This window comes from Zea mays, chromosome 4 (assembly GCF_902167145.1).
Source record: "Zea mays cultivar B73 chromosome 4, Zm-B73-REFERENCE-NAM-5.0, whole genome shotgun sequence".
Taxonomy (NCBI): domain Eukaryota; kingdom Viridiplantae; phylum Streptophyta; class Magnoliopsida; order Poales; family Poaceae; genus Zea; species Zea mays.
The window spans coordinates 181,323,483-181,343,720 of NC_050099.1; positions in this window are offsets into that span (position 1 = coordinate 181,323,483).

Genomic DNA, 20,238 nt, shown 5'->3' on the forward strand with positions numbered 1-20,238 from the left:
CATTTCAGAACAAGTGAACAACAAGTTCAACTAAATCCTTGACATCCATTCTATATGATCTTTTTGAAATAGGTGTAGTTTCGGGTAATAATTCAATAGAGAACTCTATATCACGATCAGGTGTCATACCTGGTAATTCCTCTAGAAATACTTTTGGGTATTCACACACTATTATGATGTTTTCCAAATATTTCTCCTCCAATTAATTTACCATGGCTTCTGTTTCTGCTGGCATACTAACATTGACTTCAATTCTTTCTTCTTGCGGACTTGTTAACGTAACCATTCTCTTAGTACAAGATATTATTCCATCATACTTGGTTAGGTAATCTATTCCAAGTATCACATCGATTCCACTTGATTCCAAAATTATTAGCTCCACCAGAAAGCTTATTCCTCTAATCTCAAGCTTAGTTTTGAGGGCATGAGTGTCGGCGTTTCGAGACCGGGGGGTCCCTAAGCCGACGAGTGAGTGTGCTGCGTGCCCCAGCCCAGATGGGTCGAGCGCGTGGGCGAGCGCGAAGGGGGGGAGAGGCGAGGTGGCCGGAGACGGGCGTGAGAGAGGTGGAAGTCCCGCGGCCTTCGTGTTTGTCCCGCGCCCAGGTCGGGTGCGCTTGCAGTAGGGGGGTTACAAGCGTCCACGTGGGTGAGGGAAGCGAGCGGCCCCAAGAGAGCGCATGTCCCGTCCTCGGTCCCGCGCGGCCAACCTTCTCTAAGAAGGCCCTGGTCCTTCCTTTTATAGTCGTAAGGAGAGGATCCAGGTGTACAATGAGGGGTGTAGCAGAGTGCTACGTGTCTAGCGGAGGGAGAGCTAGCGCCCTAAGTACATGCCAATGTGGCAGCCGGAGAGATCTTGGCACCCTGCTGGCGTGATGTCGTGGCTGTCGGAGGAGCAACGGAGCTTGGCGGAAGGACAGCTGTCGGAGCGGTCGAGTCCTTGCTGACGTCCACCTGCTTCTGTAAGAGAGCTGAGAGCCGCCGCCGTCATGGAGCTTGGGAGGCGCCATCATTGCCTATCTGGCGGAGCTGGTCAGATGGGACACCGGTCTTGTTCTCTGCGGCCCGAGTCGGCTCGGGGTAGAGTGGGGATGGCGCTCCCTGTTGACGTGGCGGGCCCGCGCCCGAGGCCGGGCGACGTGGGGGCTCCTCCGAAGCTGGGGTCGAATCTGTCTTCCGTTGCCGAGGCCGAGTCCGAGCCCCTGGGTCGGGCGAGGCGGAAGTCGTTCGGCAGAGGCCAGGGCGGAGTCCGAGCCCTGGGGTCGGGCGAGGCGGAGTTCGTCGTCTTCCGGGGCCGAGCCCGAGTCCGAGCCCTGGGGTCGGGCGGAGAGGAGTTCGCCGTCTTCCGGGTCTTAGCCCGAGTCCGAGCCCTGGGGTCAGGCGGAGCGGAGTTCGTCGTCTTCCGGGTCTTAGCCCGAGTCTGAGCCCTGGGTCGGGCGGAGCGGAGTTCGCCATCTTCCGGGTCTTAGCCCGAGTCCGAGCCCTGGGGTCGGGCGGAGTGGAGTTCGCCGTCTTCCGGGTCTTAGCCCGAGTCCGAGCCCTGGGGTCGGGCGGAGCGGAGTTCGCCGTCTTCCGGGTCTTAGCCCGAGTCCGAGCCCTGGGGTCGGGCGGAGCGGAGTTCGCTATGGTGCCCCTGGCGAGGCCTGACTGCCTGTCAGACTCACTCTGTCGAGTGGCACCACAGTCGGAGTGGCGCAGGCGGCGCTATCCTTCTGTCAGACCGGTCAGTGGAGCAGCGGAGTGACGGCGGTCACTTCGGCTCTGCCGGGGGGCATGCGTCAGGATAGAGGTGTCAGGCCACCTTTGCGTTAAATGCCCCTGCAACTCGGTCAGTCGGTGCGGCGATTTAGTCAGGGTTGCTTCTTAGCGAAGCCAAGGCCTCGGGCGAGCCGGAGATGTGTCCGCCGTTAAAAGGGGGGCCTCGGGCGAGACGGAAGTCCCTCGAGGTCGGCTGCCCGAGTCCGAGGCTAGGCTCGGGTGAAGCGTGATCGAGTCACTCGTATGGACTGATCCCTGACTTAATCGCACCCATCAGGCCTTTGCAGCTTTATGCTGATGGGGGTTACCAGCTGAGAATTAGGCGTCTTGAGGGTACCCCTAATTATGGTCCCCGACAGTAGCCCCCGAGCCTCGAAGGGAGTGTTAGCACTCGCTTGGAGGCTTTCGTCGCACTTTTTTGCAAGGGGACCAGCCTTCCTCGGTTGCATTTCATTCCGGTGGGTGCGCGCGAGCGCACCCGCCGGGTGTAGCCCCCGAGGCCTCGGAGGAGTGGTTTCACTCCTTCGAGGTCTTAATGCCTTGCGTAACGCTTCGGCTGGTCTGGTCGTTCCCTCATGCGAACTGGCCGTAGCCCGGGTGCACGGTCGGGGCCCAAGTTCTCGGGCTGGTATGTTGACGCTGTCAACGGTTCGGCCGGAGCCGGGTTTGCGAGAGCAGCCCCCGAGCCTCCGCACAGGGCGAGAGGACGATCAGGGACATACTCAACTTTTTGCATACGCCCCTACGTCGCCTTTCCGCAAGGAGGAGGGGGGAGTGCGCCATGTTACCCTCGATGGGCACCGAACATGGTGTCTCCGGTGAGCTGCAAGCGGGTAATCCGAGTGGACGTCCGTGCCCCGTTCGTTGGGGGTCGGCTAGGGGCCCAGAGGCACGCCCAAAAGTACCTGCGGGTGATCTGCCGGACCCGGTCCCCTGGCGACGGGGTCCGAGGGCTCGATGCCTCCCTCCGATGGGATTCCGTTACAAGATCGCTCCCGCTGGTCTTGGAAATGTCCTAGGGTACCTCGGGAGCGCAGCCCGAGCCTCGGTTATGTATCGAACGTACCCCTGGTCATCCCTCGCTCGGCGTCTGAGGCGACTGTGAACCCTTCGGGGGCCAGCCTTCGAACCTCTGATCAGTAATGGGCGCGGAGCCCGAGTAGCCTGAGGCGGCCATGGAGCCCTTCGGGGGGCCGGCCTTCGAACCCCTGACCAGTAGTGGGTGTCGGGCCCAAGCGATCTGAGGCGACTGTTGAACCCTTCGGAGGGCCGGCCTTCGAACCTCTGATCAGTAGGGGGGCTCGGAGCCCGGTTCCTTCACAGGGAAGGATCCTTTTCGGGGTATCCCCCTTTCCCGGTCCCTATTGCAAGAGATAGAGAAAGAGGAAAAAGGGAAAAGGATACGAAATCGAACGACGTGGCGTACCTTTTTTGGCGCGGTTATTACGGCGAAGGCGAAGCGTCGTCCGCTTCTCCTGCCAGAAGCGCCGCCTGTCCTGCCGCGGAGTTAATGCGACGGGGCGAGTGGTTGGCGGGGCAGCCGTTGCGCGTGCGCGAGCCGTTCGAGGAACGGATCACGGGCGCACCGTCTTCACGCCGTGGGAGGAGGCTCTCTTGCTGTCCCTGGATGGGACGTGAGCCTGGCTGACGACGTGACTGCTGCTCCCGTCCGCCTGCCACCGTCATTACTGCCGGCCCACTTTCGGCCGCATTGACCGTCGTGCCAGGCTGGCGCCGCTGGGTCGTGCGCTGGGTCGCCTCAAGTCGCGGCATAGGCTCCGCAACCGAAGAGGCGCGACGGTGGCACAAGTGGTGGCGCGGTTGCTTGCATGCAGCAACTGGCGCGCTGGTTGCATGACGCGTGGGCCTGAGCCTCCAAGCTGGCGTGTCAGAAGTCGGAGAAGCGCGTCCACCTGGCGCGGTTGCATGTCACCTGCATGGCTACCCGCCCCTCCCGCCCGTTGGTCTGGGCAAAAGTGGGGGGTCGCTTGTAACCGCTGGGCGGTTGTGCGCACCACGCGCGGCGGTTTGGCTTCTTCTGCTCGGAGCCGGTCTGCATGTCATGCGGGACCCAGCCCCCGAGTCGCAGGGGTGGGCCTTGGAGCGTGTTGGAGAAGGCTCAGCCCGCGGCGTTTGGGGGCGCTCGTAGGGAGAGTTGCCTTTAAAAGGAGGGCGACCCCTTTCGGAAGGCAACCACATCTTCTTCCTCCCTCATGCGTCATGTCTTTCCATCTTCCAAGCCCCCGGATGGGGGGTACCCACCGTCTTTCCGCCTTCTCGTTGGAGGAACGCAACTCCATGGGAGTTGGTACCTTTCAGCCATCGTTCGGCTTCAAGGATTTTCATCAGCCAGCCCGGCTGCACCCCCACGCCGGTGGTCACCCAGGATGATGACCACCAGTTCCTGGGTGGGGAAGAGCAAGTTGGGCTGCGATCTTGGTCCCACCCTCAGCTTCAAGGATGTTCATCATCCTTGCTGGGGTGGGGGCCAGGCTGAGCCGGCGCTCGACCTCCCGTGCGGGCCTGCGGGTCACCTTCTCCCGCAGCGTTCGGGGGAGGAGGCGCTCACTGGCCCTGCGGGCGGCGCGGACTTAGACAACGTGGGGTTGATCGACGGCGGACGTCGTTACCCCCAGCGTGTCGGAGTCGTCGGCTGGGTTCCCGGCGGCCCCTCCTGCCGGAGGGCGGCTGCCGCGCCGTGTGCACGGGAGGACCACCCACGACGCCTCGCGCTGCTAGGGCGGCGTTCGTGTTCTGGGGTGGCCCTGCTTTTGCACGGGGATGGCGCCCTTGCGCAGAGGCCGGTGCCCCACTCGTCTGGGAGGATTTGAGTGGGGATCTGCCGGGGGGGCTGGTGGCCCCCGCCATCAGCGCCGAGGCGGAGGCGGCTCGAGAAGTCCCCGTCGCCGACGGGATCACCGCCACCATCCGTGCCCCGGGCCTCCGGTTCTTCGTACTTGTCCTCGCCCCTCGAGTGTCGGCGTGGGCGAGGGCAAGATTGCAGCAGCGCCTACCCTGAGGCCTGCACTGCTGCGGCTCGGCGATCCGGAGCGGGGGTTGTTGTCGTCGTAGTTGGAACGGGCGGCGGCGAGCCGCCCGTCAGTCTTCTGTTGCTCCGCAGGCCTTCCCCCATGGAGTGGGGTTGTTCGTACCTGCGGAGGGGGAACCGGAGTTCCGTTTGTGATGGCACCTTGAATGCCAGTGTTTTATGTTCATTGTGGCTGTCGAGGCCTGAACATGTATGTAATTTCGGCACAGAGCCGTGTTTTTTCCTCATTTTCGAGCGCTAAGTCTCGCCTGTTGATTATTTGTACCGCTTAACCAAGCATGAGTTGCCCCGTGTCAAGGTGACGAGTGAGGTATCCGTATCCCGGAGGCGTAGGAATCCCTCGGCTCGATCGGCCTTGTTGTCTGAGGCTCCTCTAGCTTAGTTAAAGAGACCCCTCGGCCGCTCTTCGATGAGCCGATGCCAGGGGTAGCGATATCAGTACGAACAGAGGCGGAGTTGGCTCGAAAATGGGAACCTGGTTGGCCGGAGCCTAGCCGGGTTGTCCGTCAGCGGATCCGACGCCGGAGTCGATCAGCCGAGGCCTCGGGTCGGGCTAGCGCCCTTGGAAGATGGTTGGCCGAGGCCCCGGGGGTAGCCGGCCGAGCCGCCTGCTCGGGCCGGATTCCCGGAGAAGTCCCTGGACCACGCCGCCGTCCGAGGCTGGGTCGGACCTTGCTGAAGACGTCGTCGACGCCGAGGGTGCTACGGCCCCCTTCAGCGTGAAGGCCCGAGCCTGCAGGATCAGATCGTCTTGTAGCGTGTGCCTTCTGCGGCCGCTGAGGCCAGAAAACACACCCTCGCTGCGCTTGCAAAGCTGCGTCTCTTTTCCCCTTATTCCGAGCATCTGGACTTTCCGTCGGTAACAGGGATGTTTGTGCGGGCGAGAGTTGCTTCTCGCGGAAGGTGATGAGTGAGGTATCCGTATCCCGGAGGCGTAGGAGTCCCTCGGCTCGGTCGGCCTTGCCGCTTACGCGTGCCTTCGCCCGTCCATGAGGCCCTGTCTCCGACTTAGTCGAGAAAGCTTGAAGGACCACTTTGGTAGAAGAGCTTCCGAACGTGAAGACTTGTTCGGTCCACGGAGTCACTTTATCCGAACGCGAGTTACTTATCGCAGAAGGTGATGAGTGAGGTATCCGTATCCCGGAGGCGTAGGAGTCCCTCGGCTCGGTCAGCCTTGGCTGCTTACGTGTACTCCGTCGTTTCCAGGATCCGCTTTTCGAAGTAGTCAAAAAGCACGGAAGAAATTCTGCTAAAAAGAGATCTTTTTTCGAGGGAAAAATTCGACGCAGAGGGGGTCTCCCCCCTTTTACCCCCCGAGGGAGGGTCGGGCTCTGCCGAGGCGAGGCCGACCCTTCCTTGATGACTAAACTTTGCATGGGTGCGAAGTATACGAACAACTTGAAAACATCTTAAGGGTAGAAGCGACGTAGTTGTTTGATGTTCCAGGCGTTGCCGTAGATCTCGCCTTGATTATTGGCCAGCTTGTATGTTCCGGGCTTCAGGACTTTGGCGATGACGAATGGCCCCTCCCAGGGGGGCGTGAGCTTGTGCCTCCCTCAGGCGTCTTGCCGCAGCCGAAGCACCAGATCGCCCACCTGGAGGTCTCGGGACCGGACCCCTCGGGCGTGGTAGCGTCGCAGGGACTGCTGGTACCGCGCCGAGTGTAGTAAGGCCTTGTCCCGAGCCTCCTCCAGCTGGTCCAGCGAGTCTTCTCGGCTAGCTTGGTTGCTTTGTTCGTTGTAGGCCCTCGCCCTCGGGGAGCCGTATTCCAGGTCAGTGGGCAAGATGGCCTCGGCCCCATAGACCAGGAAGAACGGCGTGAAACCCGTGGCTCGGCTTGGCGTTGTCCTCAGGCTCCAGACCACCGAGGGGAGTTCCTTCATCCATCGCTTGCCGAACTTGTTGAGGCCGTTGTAGATCTGGGGCTTGAGCCCTTGCAGAATCATGCCGTTGGCACGCTCCACTTGCCCATTCGACATGGGGTGAGCCACGGCGGCCCAGTCCACCCGGATGTGGTGATCTTTGCAAAAATCCAAGAATTTTTTGCCGGTGAACTGGGTACCGTTGTCGGTGATGATGGAGTTTGGGACCCCGAAGCGATGGATGATGTTGGTGAAGAACGCCACCGCCTGCTCGGACCTGATGCTGTTCAGGGGTCGGACCTCGATCCACTTGGAGAATTTGTCGATGGCGACCAGCAGGTGCGTGTAGCCCCTGGGCGCCTTCTGCAAGGGACCGACGAGGTCCAGACCCCATACAGCAAAGGGCCAGGTGATGGGTATCGTCTGCAGAGCCTGAGCGGGCAGGTGGGTCTGCTTCGCATAGAATTGGCACCCTTCGCAGGTGCGGACAATTCTAGTGGCGTCAGCCACCGCCGTTGGCCAGTAGAAGCCTTGCCGGAAAGCATTCCCGACAAGGGCTCGGGGTGCTGCATGATGGCCGCAAGCCCCCGAGTGTATTTCTTGCAGGAGTTCCTGACCTTCGGCGATGGAGATGCATCGCTGGAGGACGCCCGAGGGGCTGCGGTGGTAGAGCTCCCCCTCATCGCCCAGCAAGACGAACGACTTGGCGCGTCGAGCTACCCGCCGAGCCTCGGCTTGGTCGAGGGGTAGCTCTCCTTGGCGGAGATATCGCAGGTACGGGGCCTGCCAATTTCGATCAGGCGTGGCCTCGCTCTGCTCTTCCTCGACGTCCAGCGCCTCGCCCTCGGGGGCCGAGGGTACCTCAGGCTGTGCCGAGGGTGCCTCGGGCTGTGCCGAGGGTGCCTCGGGCCGTGCCGAGGGTGCCTCGGGCTCAGGAGCGTCGTCGATCTTGACGGAGGGTTGATGCAGATCCCGGGAGAAGACGTCCGGGGGGACCGTCGTTCGCCCCGAGGCTATTTTAGCCAGCTCGTCTGCAGTCTCGTTGTAGCGCCGAGCGATGTGGTTGAGCTCGAGCCCGAAGAACTTGTCTTCCAGGCGCCGAACCTCATCGCAGTAGGCCTCCATCTTCGGGTCGCGGCAGTGGGAGTTCTTCATGACTTGGTCGATGACGAGCTGCGAGTCACCGCGGGCGTCGAGGCGTCTGACCCCTAGCTCGATGGCGATCCGCAACCCGTTGACCAGAGCCTCGTACTCGGCCACATTGTTGGACGCCGAGAAATGGAGGCGGAGCACGTAGCGTAGGTGCTTCCCAAGGGGCGAGATGAAGAGCAGGCCTGCGCTGGCTCCCGTCTTCATCAGCGACCCGTCGAAAAACATGGTCCAGAGCTCCGGTTGGATCGAAGCCGTCGGCAGCTGGGTGTCGACCCATTCGGCCACGAAGTCCGCCAACACCTGGGACTTGATGGCCTTCCGAGGGGTGAACGAGATTGTTTCGCCCATGATTTCTGCCGCCCACTTTGCGATCCTGCCCGAGGCTTCTCGGCACTGGATGATCTCCCCCAGGGGGAAGGATGACACCACAGTTACCGGATGAGACTCGAAGTAGTGTCGTAACTTCCGCCTTGTCAGGATCACAGCATATAGCAGCTTCTGAACTTGTGGGTAGCGGATCTTGGTCTCGGACAGTACTTCGCTGACGAAGTAGACTGGCCTCTGAACGGGCAATGCATGCCCTTCTTCTTGCCTCTCGACTACAATCGCGGCGCTAACCACCTGAGTGGTAGCGGCGACGTAGACCAAGAGGGCTTCTCCACCAGCTGGGGGCACCAAGACAGGCGCCTTTGTAAGGAGCGCCTTCAGGTTCCCGAGGGCTTCCTCGGCCTCAGGGGTCCAAGCGAAACACTCGGCCTTCCTTAAGAGGCGGTACAGAGGCAGACCTCTTTCGCCGAGGCGTGAGATGAAGCGGCTCAGGGCCGCAAGACATCCCATGACCCTCTGTACGCCTTTTAAGTCCTTGATGGGTCCCATGCTGGTGATGGCTGCGATCTTCTCCGGGTTGGCTTCGATGCCACGCTCGGAGACGATGAACCCCAGGAGCATGCCTCGGGGCACCCCGAAGACACACTTCTCAGGATTGAGCTTGACTCCTTTCGCCTTGAGACATCGGAATGTCACTTCAAGGTCGGAGAGGAGGTCGGAAGCCTTCCTTGTCTTGACTACGATGTCATCGACGTAGGCCTCGATTGTGCGACCGATGTGTTCGCCGAACACATGGTTCATGCACCGCTGGTACGTCGCGCCCGCATTCCTCAAACCGAACGGCATGGTGACATAGCAGTACATGCCGAATGGCGTGATGAAAGAAGTCGCGAGCTGGTCGGACTCTTTCATCCGGATTTGGTGATACCCTGAGTAGGCATCGAGGAAGGACAGGGTTTCGCACCCAGCAGTGGAATCCACGATTTGATCGATGCGAGGTAGAGGGTAGGGAACCTTCGGACATGCTTTGTTGAGACCAGTGTAGTCTACGCACATCCGCCATTTCCCCCCTTTCTTCCTCACAAGCACGGGGTTGGCAAGCCATTCGGGATGGAATACCTCTTTGATGAACCCTGCTGCCATTAGCTTGTGGATCTCCTCGCCTATCGCTCTGCGCTTCTCCTCATCGAATCGGCGCAGAGGCTGTCTGACGGGTCGGGCTCCGGCCCGAATATCCAGCGAGTGCTCGGCGACATCCCTCAGTATGCCGGGCATGTCCGAGGGACTCCACGCAAAGACGTCGGCGTTTGCGCGGAGAAAGTCGACGAGCACTGCTTCCTATTTGGGGTCGAGCCCGGAACCGATCCGGATCTGCTTGGAGGTGTCGCCACGGGGGTCGAGAGGGACGGCCTTAACCGTCTCCGCTGGCTCGAAGTTGCCGGCATGACGCTTCACATCTGGCACCTCTTTGGAGAGGTTCTCCAGGTCGGCGATGAGGGCCTCGGACTCGGCGAGGGCCTCGGCGTACTCCACGCACTCCACGTCGCATTCGAATGCGTGTTTGTACGTGGGACCGACGGTGATGACCCCGTTGGGGCCCGGCATCTTGAGCTTCAGGTAGGTGTAGTTGGGGACGGCCATGAACTTCGCGTAGCATGGCCTTCCCAGTACCGCGTGGTAGGTTCCTCGGAACCCGACCACCTCGAACGTCAAGGTCTCCCTTCGGAAGTTGGAAGGCGTTCCGAAGATGACGGGGAGGTCGAGTCGTCCGAGGGGCTGGACGCGTTTCCCAGGGATGATCCCGTGGAAGGGCGCAGCACCTGCTCGGATGGAGGACAAATCGACGCGCAGGAGCTTGAGGGTCTCGGCGTAGATGATGTTGAGGCAGCTGCCCCCATCCATCAGGACCTTGGTGAGCCTGACGTTGCCAATGACGGGGTCGACGACGAGCGGGTATTTCCCCGGGCTCGGCACGTGGTCGGGGTGGTCAGCCTGGTTGAAGGTGATGGGCTTGTCGGACCAGTCTAGGTAGACTGGCGCCGCCACCTTCACCGAGCAGACCTCCTGGCGCTCTTGCTTGCGATGCCGAGCCAAGGCATTCGCCGCATGCCCACCGTAGATCATGAAGCAGTCGCGGACCTCGGGGTATTCTCCTGCTTGGTGATCTTCTTTCTTGTCGTCGTCGTGGGCCCTGCCACCCTCCGCGGGTGGCCCGGCCCTGTGGAAGTAGCGCCGAAGCATGGCGCACTCCTCGGGAGTGTGCTTGACGGGCCCCTGATGATAGGGGCACGGCTCCTTGAGCATCTTGTCGAAGAGGTTTGCACCTCCGGGGGGCTTCCGAGGGTTCTTGTACTCGGCGGCGGCGACAAGGTCCGCGTCGGCGGCGTCGCGTTTCGATTGCGACTTCTTCTTGCCCTTCTTCTTGGCGCCGCGCGGAGCAGACGCCTCGGGAGCCTCTTCCGATGGGCGGCCCTGGGGCTGCTTGTCCTTTCGGAAGATAGCCTCGACCGCCTCCTGGCCAGAGGCGAACTTGGTGGCGATGTCCATCAGCTCGCTCGCCCTGGTGGGGGTCTTGCGACCCAACTTACTCACCAGGTCGCGGCAGGTGGTGCCGGCGAGGAACGCGCCGATGACATCCGAGTCGGTGATGTTGGGCAGCTCGGTGCGCTGCTTCGAGAATCGCCGGATGTAGTCCTGGAGCGACTCTCCCGGCTGCTGCCGGCAGCTTCGAAGGTCCCAGGAATTCCCGGGGCGCACGTATGTGCCCTGGAAATTGCCGGCGAAGGCTCGGACCAAGTCGTCCCCGCTGGAGATCTGCCCCGGAGGCAGATGCTCCAACCAGGCGCGAGCAGTGTCGGAGAGGAACAGGGGGAGGTTTCGGATGATGAGGTTGTCGTCGTCCGTTCCACCCAGTTGGCAGGCCAGGCGGTAGTCCGCGAGCCACAGTTCCGGTCTCGTTTCCCCCGAGTACTTTGTGATGGTAGTCGGGGGTCGGAACCGGGTCGGGAACGGCGCCCGTCGGATGGCCCGACTGAAGGCCTGCGGACCGGGTGGTTCGGGTGAGGGACTCCGATCCCCCCCGCTGTCGTAGCGCCCCCCACGCCTGGGGTGGTAGCCTCGGCGCACCCTTTCGTTGAGGTGGGCCCGATGGTCACGTCGATGGTGCTCGTTGCCGAGGTGGCCCGGGGCCGCAGGCGCGGTGTTGCGCGTGCGTCCGGTGTAGACCGAGGCTTCCCGCATGAATCGGGAATTCGCGGCATGAGGTTCCGAGGGGTATCCCTGCCTTCGGGAGGCAGTGCTCTCGGCCCGTCGGGCCGCAGCGCCTTCCAGGAGATTCTTGAGCTCTCCCTGGATCCGCCGACCCTCGGTAGTTGATGGCTCCGGCATCGCGCGGAGGAGCATCGTTGCGGCTGCCAGGTTCTGACCAACCCCGCTGGATGCGGGCGGCGGCCTGACCCTAACATCGTTGGCGACGTAGTGCTGGAGACCTTGGGGCAGGTGACGTATTTCTCCGGCCGGGGGTTGGCCCGCCCATACCTGTCCGACGTCCCGACAGATCGGCTCAAGTGCTCCTGTTCCCTCGTTGAGCCTGGCCTACGCCCCGCGGACTTGCTCGAGTTGTGGGTCGTGACCCCCCGCCGGAACGGGGACCACAGCTAGCTCCCGCGGGATGTCGGCGCGAGGCACCGGCCTAGGAAGATCACCGTCCTCCGGCATGCCGAGATGGTTGCCTTCGGAGGGATCCCCTAGCTCGATGTGGAAACATTCGCGGCTTGGGCCGCAGCCCTCGTCGTTAAGGCTGCGGCTTCCGTCGGAACAGTCGGAGAGGCAGTAGTTACATGCGGTCATGAAGTCCCGCATGGCACTGGGGTTGCCAAGTCCAGAGAAATCCCAACAGATGCTGGGATCGTCATCTTCCTCGGACCCAGAGGGCCCGTAGGTTGAGACGTCCGTCAACCGGTCCCAAGGCGACCGCATACGAAACCCCAGTGGGGTTGCACTCGCCTCAATGAGAGCGCCCGCCAAAGCAAGGTTGCTAGGCGGGTTGAGGCCGAGTCGAAATGACGTAAGATGGGGATTAGTCAGTACCTTTTGGTCGACGCGGAGCGACGTAGTCACATCGGGGACTGGTTGCGCCGTCATCTCAGGTACAAGGGCGACGTCCTGCAAGCTTTCCGCGAGCGCGCTGGCGTCGTCTTCTTGCTCGGGATCAGCGTGTCGCGGGGGGACGGCGCTTGCCTTCGTCTCGAACGCGAGGTCGACGCCCGGCGTGCCTTCCGTCTGGGCGTCGGGGGTGTCGATTCGCTCGACGGCCGACGAAGCGCGGCCTCCCGCTTGGCCTTGGTTGCCCCGCCTCCTCCTCCGTTGGCGGGGGAGAGGACGGAGCGAGCTCGAATGTTGTTCTTCCACCACGCGGGGAAGATGTCGTCGATTCCGCCGTCGGCGGGCGGGTTGTCGACCGCCATTGTCGTTGTCGCACGGCGATGGAAGGAGTATCATGTCGTAGCTGCCGTCGAAGGACATGAACTCAAGACTCCCGAAACGGAGCACCGTCCCGGGCCGGAGAGGTTGTTGGAGACTGCCCATCTGGAGCTTGACGGGAAGCTGTTCGTCAACACGCAGCAGGCCCCTACCTGGCGCGCCAACTGTCGGCGTTTCGAGACCGGGGGGTCCCTAAGCCGACGAGTGAGTGTGCTGCGTGCCCCAGCCCAGATGGGTCGAGCGCGTGGGCGAGCGCGAAGGGGGGAGAGGCGAGGTGGCCGGAGACGGGCGTGAGAGAGGTGGAAGTCCCGCGGCCTTCGTGTTCGTCCCGCGCCCAGGTCGGGTGCGCTTGCAGTAGGGGGGTTACAAGCGTCCACGCGGGTGAGGGAAGCGAGCGGCCCCAAGAGAGCGCCTGTCCCGTCCTCGGTCCCGCGCGGCCAACCTTCTCTAAGAAGGCCCTGGTCCTTCCTTTTATAGTCGTAAGGAGAGGATCCAGGTGTACAATGAGGGGTGTAGCAGAGTGCTACGTGTCTAGCGGAGGGAGAGCTAGCGCCCTAAGTACATGCCAATGTGGCAGCCGGAGAGATCTTGGCACCCTGCTGGCGTGATGTCGTGGTTGTCGGAGGAGCAACAGAGCTTGGCGGAAGGACAGCTGTCGGAGCGGTCGAGTCCTTGCTGACGTCCACCTGCTTCCGTAAGAGAGCTGAGAGCCGCCGCCGTCATGGAGCTTGGGAGGCGCCATCATTGCCTATCTGGCGGAGCTGGTCAGATGGGACACCGGTCTTGTTCTCTGCGGCCCGAGTCGGCTCGGGGTAGAGTGGGGATGGTGCTCCCTGTTGACGTGGCGGGCCCGCGCCCGAGGCCGGGCGACGTGGGGGCTCCTCCGAAGCTGGGGTCGAATCTGTCTTCCGTTGCCGAGGCCGAGTCCGAGCCCCTGGGTCGGGCGAGGCGGAAGTCGTTCGGCAGAGGCCAGGGCGGAGTCCGAGCCCTGTGGTCGGGCGAGGCGGAGTTCGTCGTCTTCCGGGGCCGAGCCCGAGTCCGAGCCCTGGGGTCGGGCGGAGCGGAGTTCGCCGTCTTCCGGGTCTTAGCCCGAGTCCGAGCCCTGGGGTCAGGCGGAGCGGAGTTCGTCGTCTTCCGGGTCTTAGCCCGAGTCCGAGCCCTGGGGTCGGGCGGAGCGGAGTTCGCCGTCTTCCGGGTCTTAGCCCGAGTCCGAGCCCTGGGGTCGGGCGGAGCGGAGTTCGCCGTCTTCCGGGTCTTAGCCCGAGTCCGAGCCCTGGGGTCGGGCGGAGCGGAGTTCGCTATGGCGCCCCTGGCGAGGCCTGACTGCCTGTCAGACTCACTCTGTCGAGTGGCACCGCAGTCGGAGTGGCGCAGGCGGCGCTGTCCTTCTGTCAGACCGGTCAGTGGAGCAGCGGAGTGACGGCGGTCACTTCGGCTCTGCCGGGGGGCGTGCGTCAGGATAGAGGTGTCAGGCCACCTTTGCGTTAAATGCCCCTGCAACTCGGTCAGTCGGTGCGGCGATTTAGTCAGGGTTGCTTCTTAGCGAAGCCAAGGCCTCGGGCGAGCCGGAGATGTGTCCGCCGTTAAAAGGGGGGCCTCGGGCGAGACGGAAGTCCCTCGAGGTCGGCTGCCCGAGTCCGAGGCTAGGCTCGGGTGAAGCGTGATCGAGTCACTCGTATGGACTGATCCCTGACTTAATCGCACCCATCAGGCCTTTGCAGCTTTATGCTGATGGGGGTTACCAGCTGAGAATTAGGCGTCTTGAGGGTACCCCTAATTATGGTCCCCGACAATGAGTGAGTGGCTCTAAGTTCACCTCCTGGTGATCTAATTAATAGTTTCCTCTTCAAAGGATAGTTTGATATATTATGTTTTTCCACAAATGACTTTGTTACGAAAGAGTGAGATGCTCCAGAATCAAATAAAATTGATGCAGGTATGGAGTTAATAAGAAACATACCATACACTATGTCGGCATCCTCTGTAACCGTTTCTACTGTCACATGATTTATTTTTCCTTTACTCTAGTTCTGCGAAGTCTTGTTCTGTACAGTACCACGAGCATGTGTATTCTGATCAACTCTTTGATTGTTGTTCCTCTGGGGTATCTGTGGGTTGCACTTTGGGCAGATGTTGGCATAATGACCAATTTCTCCACAATTAAAACATCCACTAGGCTGAACTGGAGTAGTTGTATTGTTATTCTTGGCCGGTGTGTTCATGGTGCTTCCTTAACGATTCTGTTGGTAACCACTAGATATTTGACCGGTCTGAGAGTTGTTCCTCTGTTGGTTCTAGTATTGGTTGCTTCTCTATCCTTGCTGTCCAGAGCGTTGCATTTAATAATTATTATTTCCACTCTGATTTCTAGAGCGAAACTGAGAACCTTGAGAGTTGTTGTATTGCCGGGTGTTTCTGTTGGACTGTCCCTAAAATTTCCGCTTATGATCTGACAATTCCCTTCTTTTGCTTTCGAGGGCAATCGCCTTGTTAAGCAGAGTCTAGAAATTCAGGAAACTGTGGCTTTGTAGATGATAGTTCAAAGGTCCGATCAAGCCTTCTAAGAACCGCTCTTGGCGCTTCTCATCAGTGTCAACCTCTTCTGGTGCATAGCGAGAATTGTGTGAAAAGATCCTGGTATTCACTAACAGACATACCTCTTAGAAAGTCGCCTAGAGGGGGTGAATAGGCGAATCCTGAAATTTATAAACTTTAAACACAAACTAAGGCCAGGGTTAGCGTTAGAATTAAATCCAAGTATGAAGATAATTCTCCTTGCTTAGAGTTGCTCAATCAATACGGATAACGTTTGGGAGCAAACTCAAATATATATGAGCAAGGGAACTTTTAGAGAGAGGAAAGAGAGGAAAAAAATCAAGTGAAGATCAACAAGTGAACACGGTGATTTGTTTACCGAGGTTTGGTTCCAAAGAACCTAGTCCCCGTTGAGGAGGCCACAAAGGTCGGGTCTATTCCAACCCTTTCCCTCTCTCAATCGGTCACACAGACCGGTCGAGGCTTCTCCTTAATCACTTGGGTCACTAAGACTTCGCAAGGATCACCACACACTTAGGTGTCTCTTGCTAGCTTTAAAAAGCACTTAGAGAAATAAGAATAGGAAGGAGAAAGCAATCCAAGCAACAAGAGCAACAAAAGAACACAAGTGATCCTCTCACAAGTCTCGAAGCAATAGAGTTGGTTTTTGAGCTTGGAGTGGATTGAATGCTTTGGTTGTGTCTTTGAAGTGGTTGCCTTTCCTCTTGCAATGAATGTGATGTTCCGAATACTTGGATGCCATTGAAGGAGTTGGTAGGGGGTATTTATAGCCTCCAACCACTTCCTAGCCGTTGGTTGAGTTTGCTGGCGATAGGCACACCGGACAGTCCGATGATGCACCGGACAGGTACCGTTCACTGTTCGGTGCGTGCCACGTCAGCACGCCCGTTGGGGTTTGGAGCGGTTGACTGTTGGAACCCTTTGTCCTGTAGCTGCACCGGACATGTTCGGTGTGCTCTGACTTCTCTGCTCTGACCTCTGCCGTGCACTGTTCACTTTAGGCAGACGACCGTTGGCGCAGGTTACCGTTGCTCGGTTGGCACACTGGACAGTCCGGTGAATTATAGCGGAGCGCGTCCAGAGAAAACTCAAGAGTGGCATATTCGCTTGGTGATCGGCCTGGTGCACCAGACACTGTTCGGTGTGCCACTGGCAGCACACTCTTAAGTCCTTTGCTCCAAATTCAATTGAGTTTCTAACTTAAATTCTTTCTTGGTTTGTGTTGAACCTTACGCACCTGAGATAAATGACATCTAGACAAAACTAGTTAGTCCATGTGGTTTGTGATGGACGTCAACCACCAAAATCGATTATAGGAAATGACTAAGCCCATTTCCCTTTCAATCTCCCCCTTTTTGGTGATTGATGCCAACACAAACCAAAGCAAATATAAAGTGTAAAACTGTAACTAGTTTGCAATTATGATTGATGTGCATAGGTTACTTAGATTTAGACCAATTGAAAGACTTTGTACATATGTCTAAGAATAAACGTGATTGCTTTCTTCTATTTAACATTTTGGACCACATTTTGCACCACTTGCTTGTTTTTGCAAATATTTTGGAAAAACCTTTTCAAATTCTTTAGCAAATAGCCAAAGGTGTAAGAATATGATTTCAAGAAGCATTCTCAAGTTTTGAAATTCATCCCCCTATTTCAAATGCTTTTCCTTTGACTAAATAAAAGCTTTCCCTAAAGAAATTTTCCCCTTAGCTTTCAAGAGGGTTTTTGAAATCATTTTCCCTTTTTGGAATAGTTACCAAATGAAATTAAACCAATTGAAATTCTTATACTTAGTGAATTTTGAAACCAAATAAGATACCAATTGAAAATTTTGAGATTAACTCAAATATCAATTGAAATAATTTCTTCCTTTAGTTTTCGAAAATTTTAAAATGGTGGTGCGGTCCTTTTGCTTTGGGATTAATACTTTCTCCCCCTTTGGCATTAATCGCCAAAAACGGAGAACTTGAGAGCCCTTTAATTCTCCTCCTGTGGAGCCTAATACTTTCTCCCCCACAACATGAGTGAAGGGATATACCAATTGAGATTTGCATGAGTAACAACAAAGGGTAAATGATACCGTCAGAGTTGGAGTGGAAGCCTTGCCTTTGCCAGATACTCCATTTCCCTTTCAATCTAAGACTAATCATGGAAGTACACTTGAAAGCATATTAGTCTTAGCCTTGGTACAAGAAGAATAAGAAATATGCATTTGTACCAAATGAAGGAGACATGATCAAAGGTGTATGAATTAGCTATGTGTGCAATGTTTCACTCAAAGTTCCGAGAATCAAGTATATTTAGCTCATTCCTAAGTTTGCTAAAGGTCTTTTCATCTAGAGGCTTGGTAAAGATATTGGCTAATTGGTTGTGGGTATTAACATAAGCAATTTCGATATCCCCCTTTTGTTGGTGATCAAAGTGATACCGGATGTCTATGTGCTTAGTGCGGCTGTGTTCAACGGGATTATCCACCATGCGGATTGCACTCTCATTATCACATAATAGAGGGGCTTTGCTCAACTTGTAGCTAAAGTCCCTAAGGATTTGCCTCATCCAAAGTAATTGTGCACAACAATGACATGCAGCAATACACTCGGCTTTGGCGGTAGATAGAGCTACTGAGTTTTGTTTCTTTGAAGCCCAAGACATCGGTGATCTTCCCAGAAACTGACAAGTCCCTGATGTGCTCTTCCTGTCTATTTTACATCCAGCATAATCGGCATCGAAATACCCAATTAAATCAAAGGTAGATTCTTGGGGTACCAAAGCCCAAACTTAGGAGTGTAAATTAAATATCTCATGATTCTTTTCACGGCTCTAAGGTGAACTTCCTTAGGATTTGCCTGGAACCTTGCACACATGCATACAAAAAATATAATATCCGGTCGTGAAGCACATAAATAGAGTAAAGAACCTATCATCGACCGGTATACCTTTTGATCTATGGATTTACCTCCCTTGTCAAGGTCGAGATTCCCATTTGTCCCATGGGTGTCTTGATGGGTTTGGCATTCTTCATTCCAAACTTCTTGAGTATGTCCTGAATGTACTTAGTTTGGCTGATGAAGGTGCCCTCTTGGAGTTGCTTGATTTGAAATCCAAGGAAATACTTCAACTCTCCTATCAAAGACATCTCGAATTTCTGTATCATAATCCTACTGAACTCTTCACAAGATGACTTGTTAGTAGACCCAAATATAAAATCATCAACATAAATTTGGCATATAAACAAGTCTTTTGCAATTGTTTTAGTGAAGAGAGTAGGGTCAGCTTTTCCAAGTTTGAAGCCATTAGTGATAAGAAAGTCTCTTAAGCATTCATATCATGCTCTTGGGGCTTGCTTGAGCCCATAAAGCGCCTTTGAGAGTGTCACACCCGAGCTTTAAGGGACAAAGCCGGGTGCATCTCATACATGCGCCAAAGAAGACAACATATATAATAACAGAGTGTATATAGATAAATGTCACAATTATCAGAGTACTTATATATATAGCGAAAGTCTTACAAAAATAAAGGATAAATATAAAATGAACTAAATCCATCCTTGGCGCCAAAAAGTCAACTAGGAGATGCCACCTAGATCAGATCGAACTCCTCGTTGTGTGGCTCCTCTTGAACCACATGTTCTTCTCCTGTGGGGGGTGTGAGACAGCAAGGGTGAGCTCACACATGATCATAGCTCAACAAGTTGTGGGGAAACTGAAGTGTCCCGATCCTTTGGGACTCAAATGTGATACAATTACTAGTCCCAGGAGGCTAGTAACCACATTCCTTACTTCAAATAGTACAGGGTTCGAATAAAAGGCATTACAATACCAGAGTACAAGCTCTAGCGAGCCCGAAATACAAAGCACAGTGGAAGTTCAACTAGCCCAAGCCACAGGCATACTGGGTGCAAACACAGCCCCCTTCTAGTCGAGCATAGCAGAAAAGAAGTCTTCAGCTGCTGAAAAACATAAATAAATTTGGGTGAATACACTAGGTATTCCACAAGCCCATCCCGCCCATAAAGAGAGAGGGACCTATATAATACATGCTTTATATGGTGGAGTTGAAGTCACTCTTCTTTTTCAGAAAAAGGCAATACTTTGTTGGTTTTCCCAAAGAAAGAAGTATCACATTTTCACACTCAACCACCACTGAGCTTCTTGCTCCCATGGCATTGTTTTCATTTCCAAAAACACCCACACACACATTTCCTTGGTTGCGGAGATCATAAACACTAATTTTCTTACCACACCAGACTCGTCCATTCCAGTGGACATGGACTATTCGAATAGGTTTGAACTCTGCACGGAGGGGTACACTTTACCCACTAGTCCGGCTCTACGGTCTCATGGCCAATGAGACCCGAATCCAAAACTCTTTCTTTCCTCGCACGTCCTTACCTTAATGGTTATACCGGAAGGAGTCAGGCCACCGCCATGTCCAAACCGGTCAAAACATTCCCCCTCCTTATCCTCCCGGTGCTCCCCAGCCATCATAACCTTGGGGTTTGGACCATACGAGTTCAGATTGAGTGACTGCCCATACAGTCTCGAGTAGTTGTACTTGTCATGAGTACAGGTAGTGAAGGATGACAAACCGGTCCTTATAGGAGGGGACAATCCTTCTGCTCACACCTAACCCGGTTGAGCCAACACCTGAGGCCCTTCCCTAAACCAGGGAGTCCCTGATTATCCCACTCAAAAGGTGATAAGGGCAAATACCCTTCATCATACACTTTCTGAAAACATTGTTTATTAAAAACACCACCCTTTTGTCATCCCACATTTTGTACTCAAAAGATATTCTTTAATGCGGGCTATCTCTCTTCTCACAATGCAAAGGACCCAACCCTTATTCCCGGCTTAGGTAGTGGTAGAAAGAGTAGAAATTTTATGCATCAAGGGAAGAATGGACTTGCCTTCGTCGAAGTTCTCCTGGCACGAAAGATCTATTTTGGAGAGGTCGGGATCCTGCCCTTCTTCCGGAGCTATAATTTTTGGAGGATCGGATCCCTCTTCTCTTAGCAAAAACAAGCAATGAACAATACATCAACTATGGTGG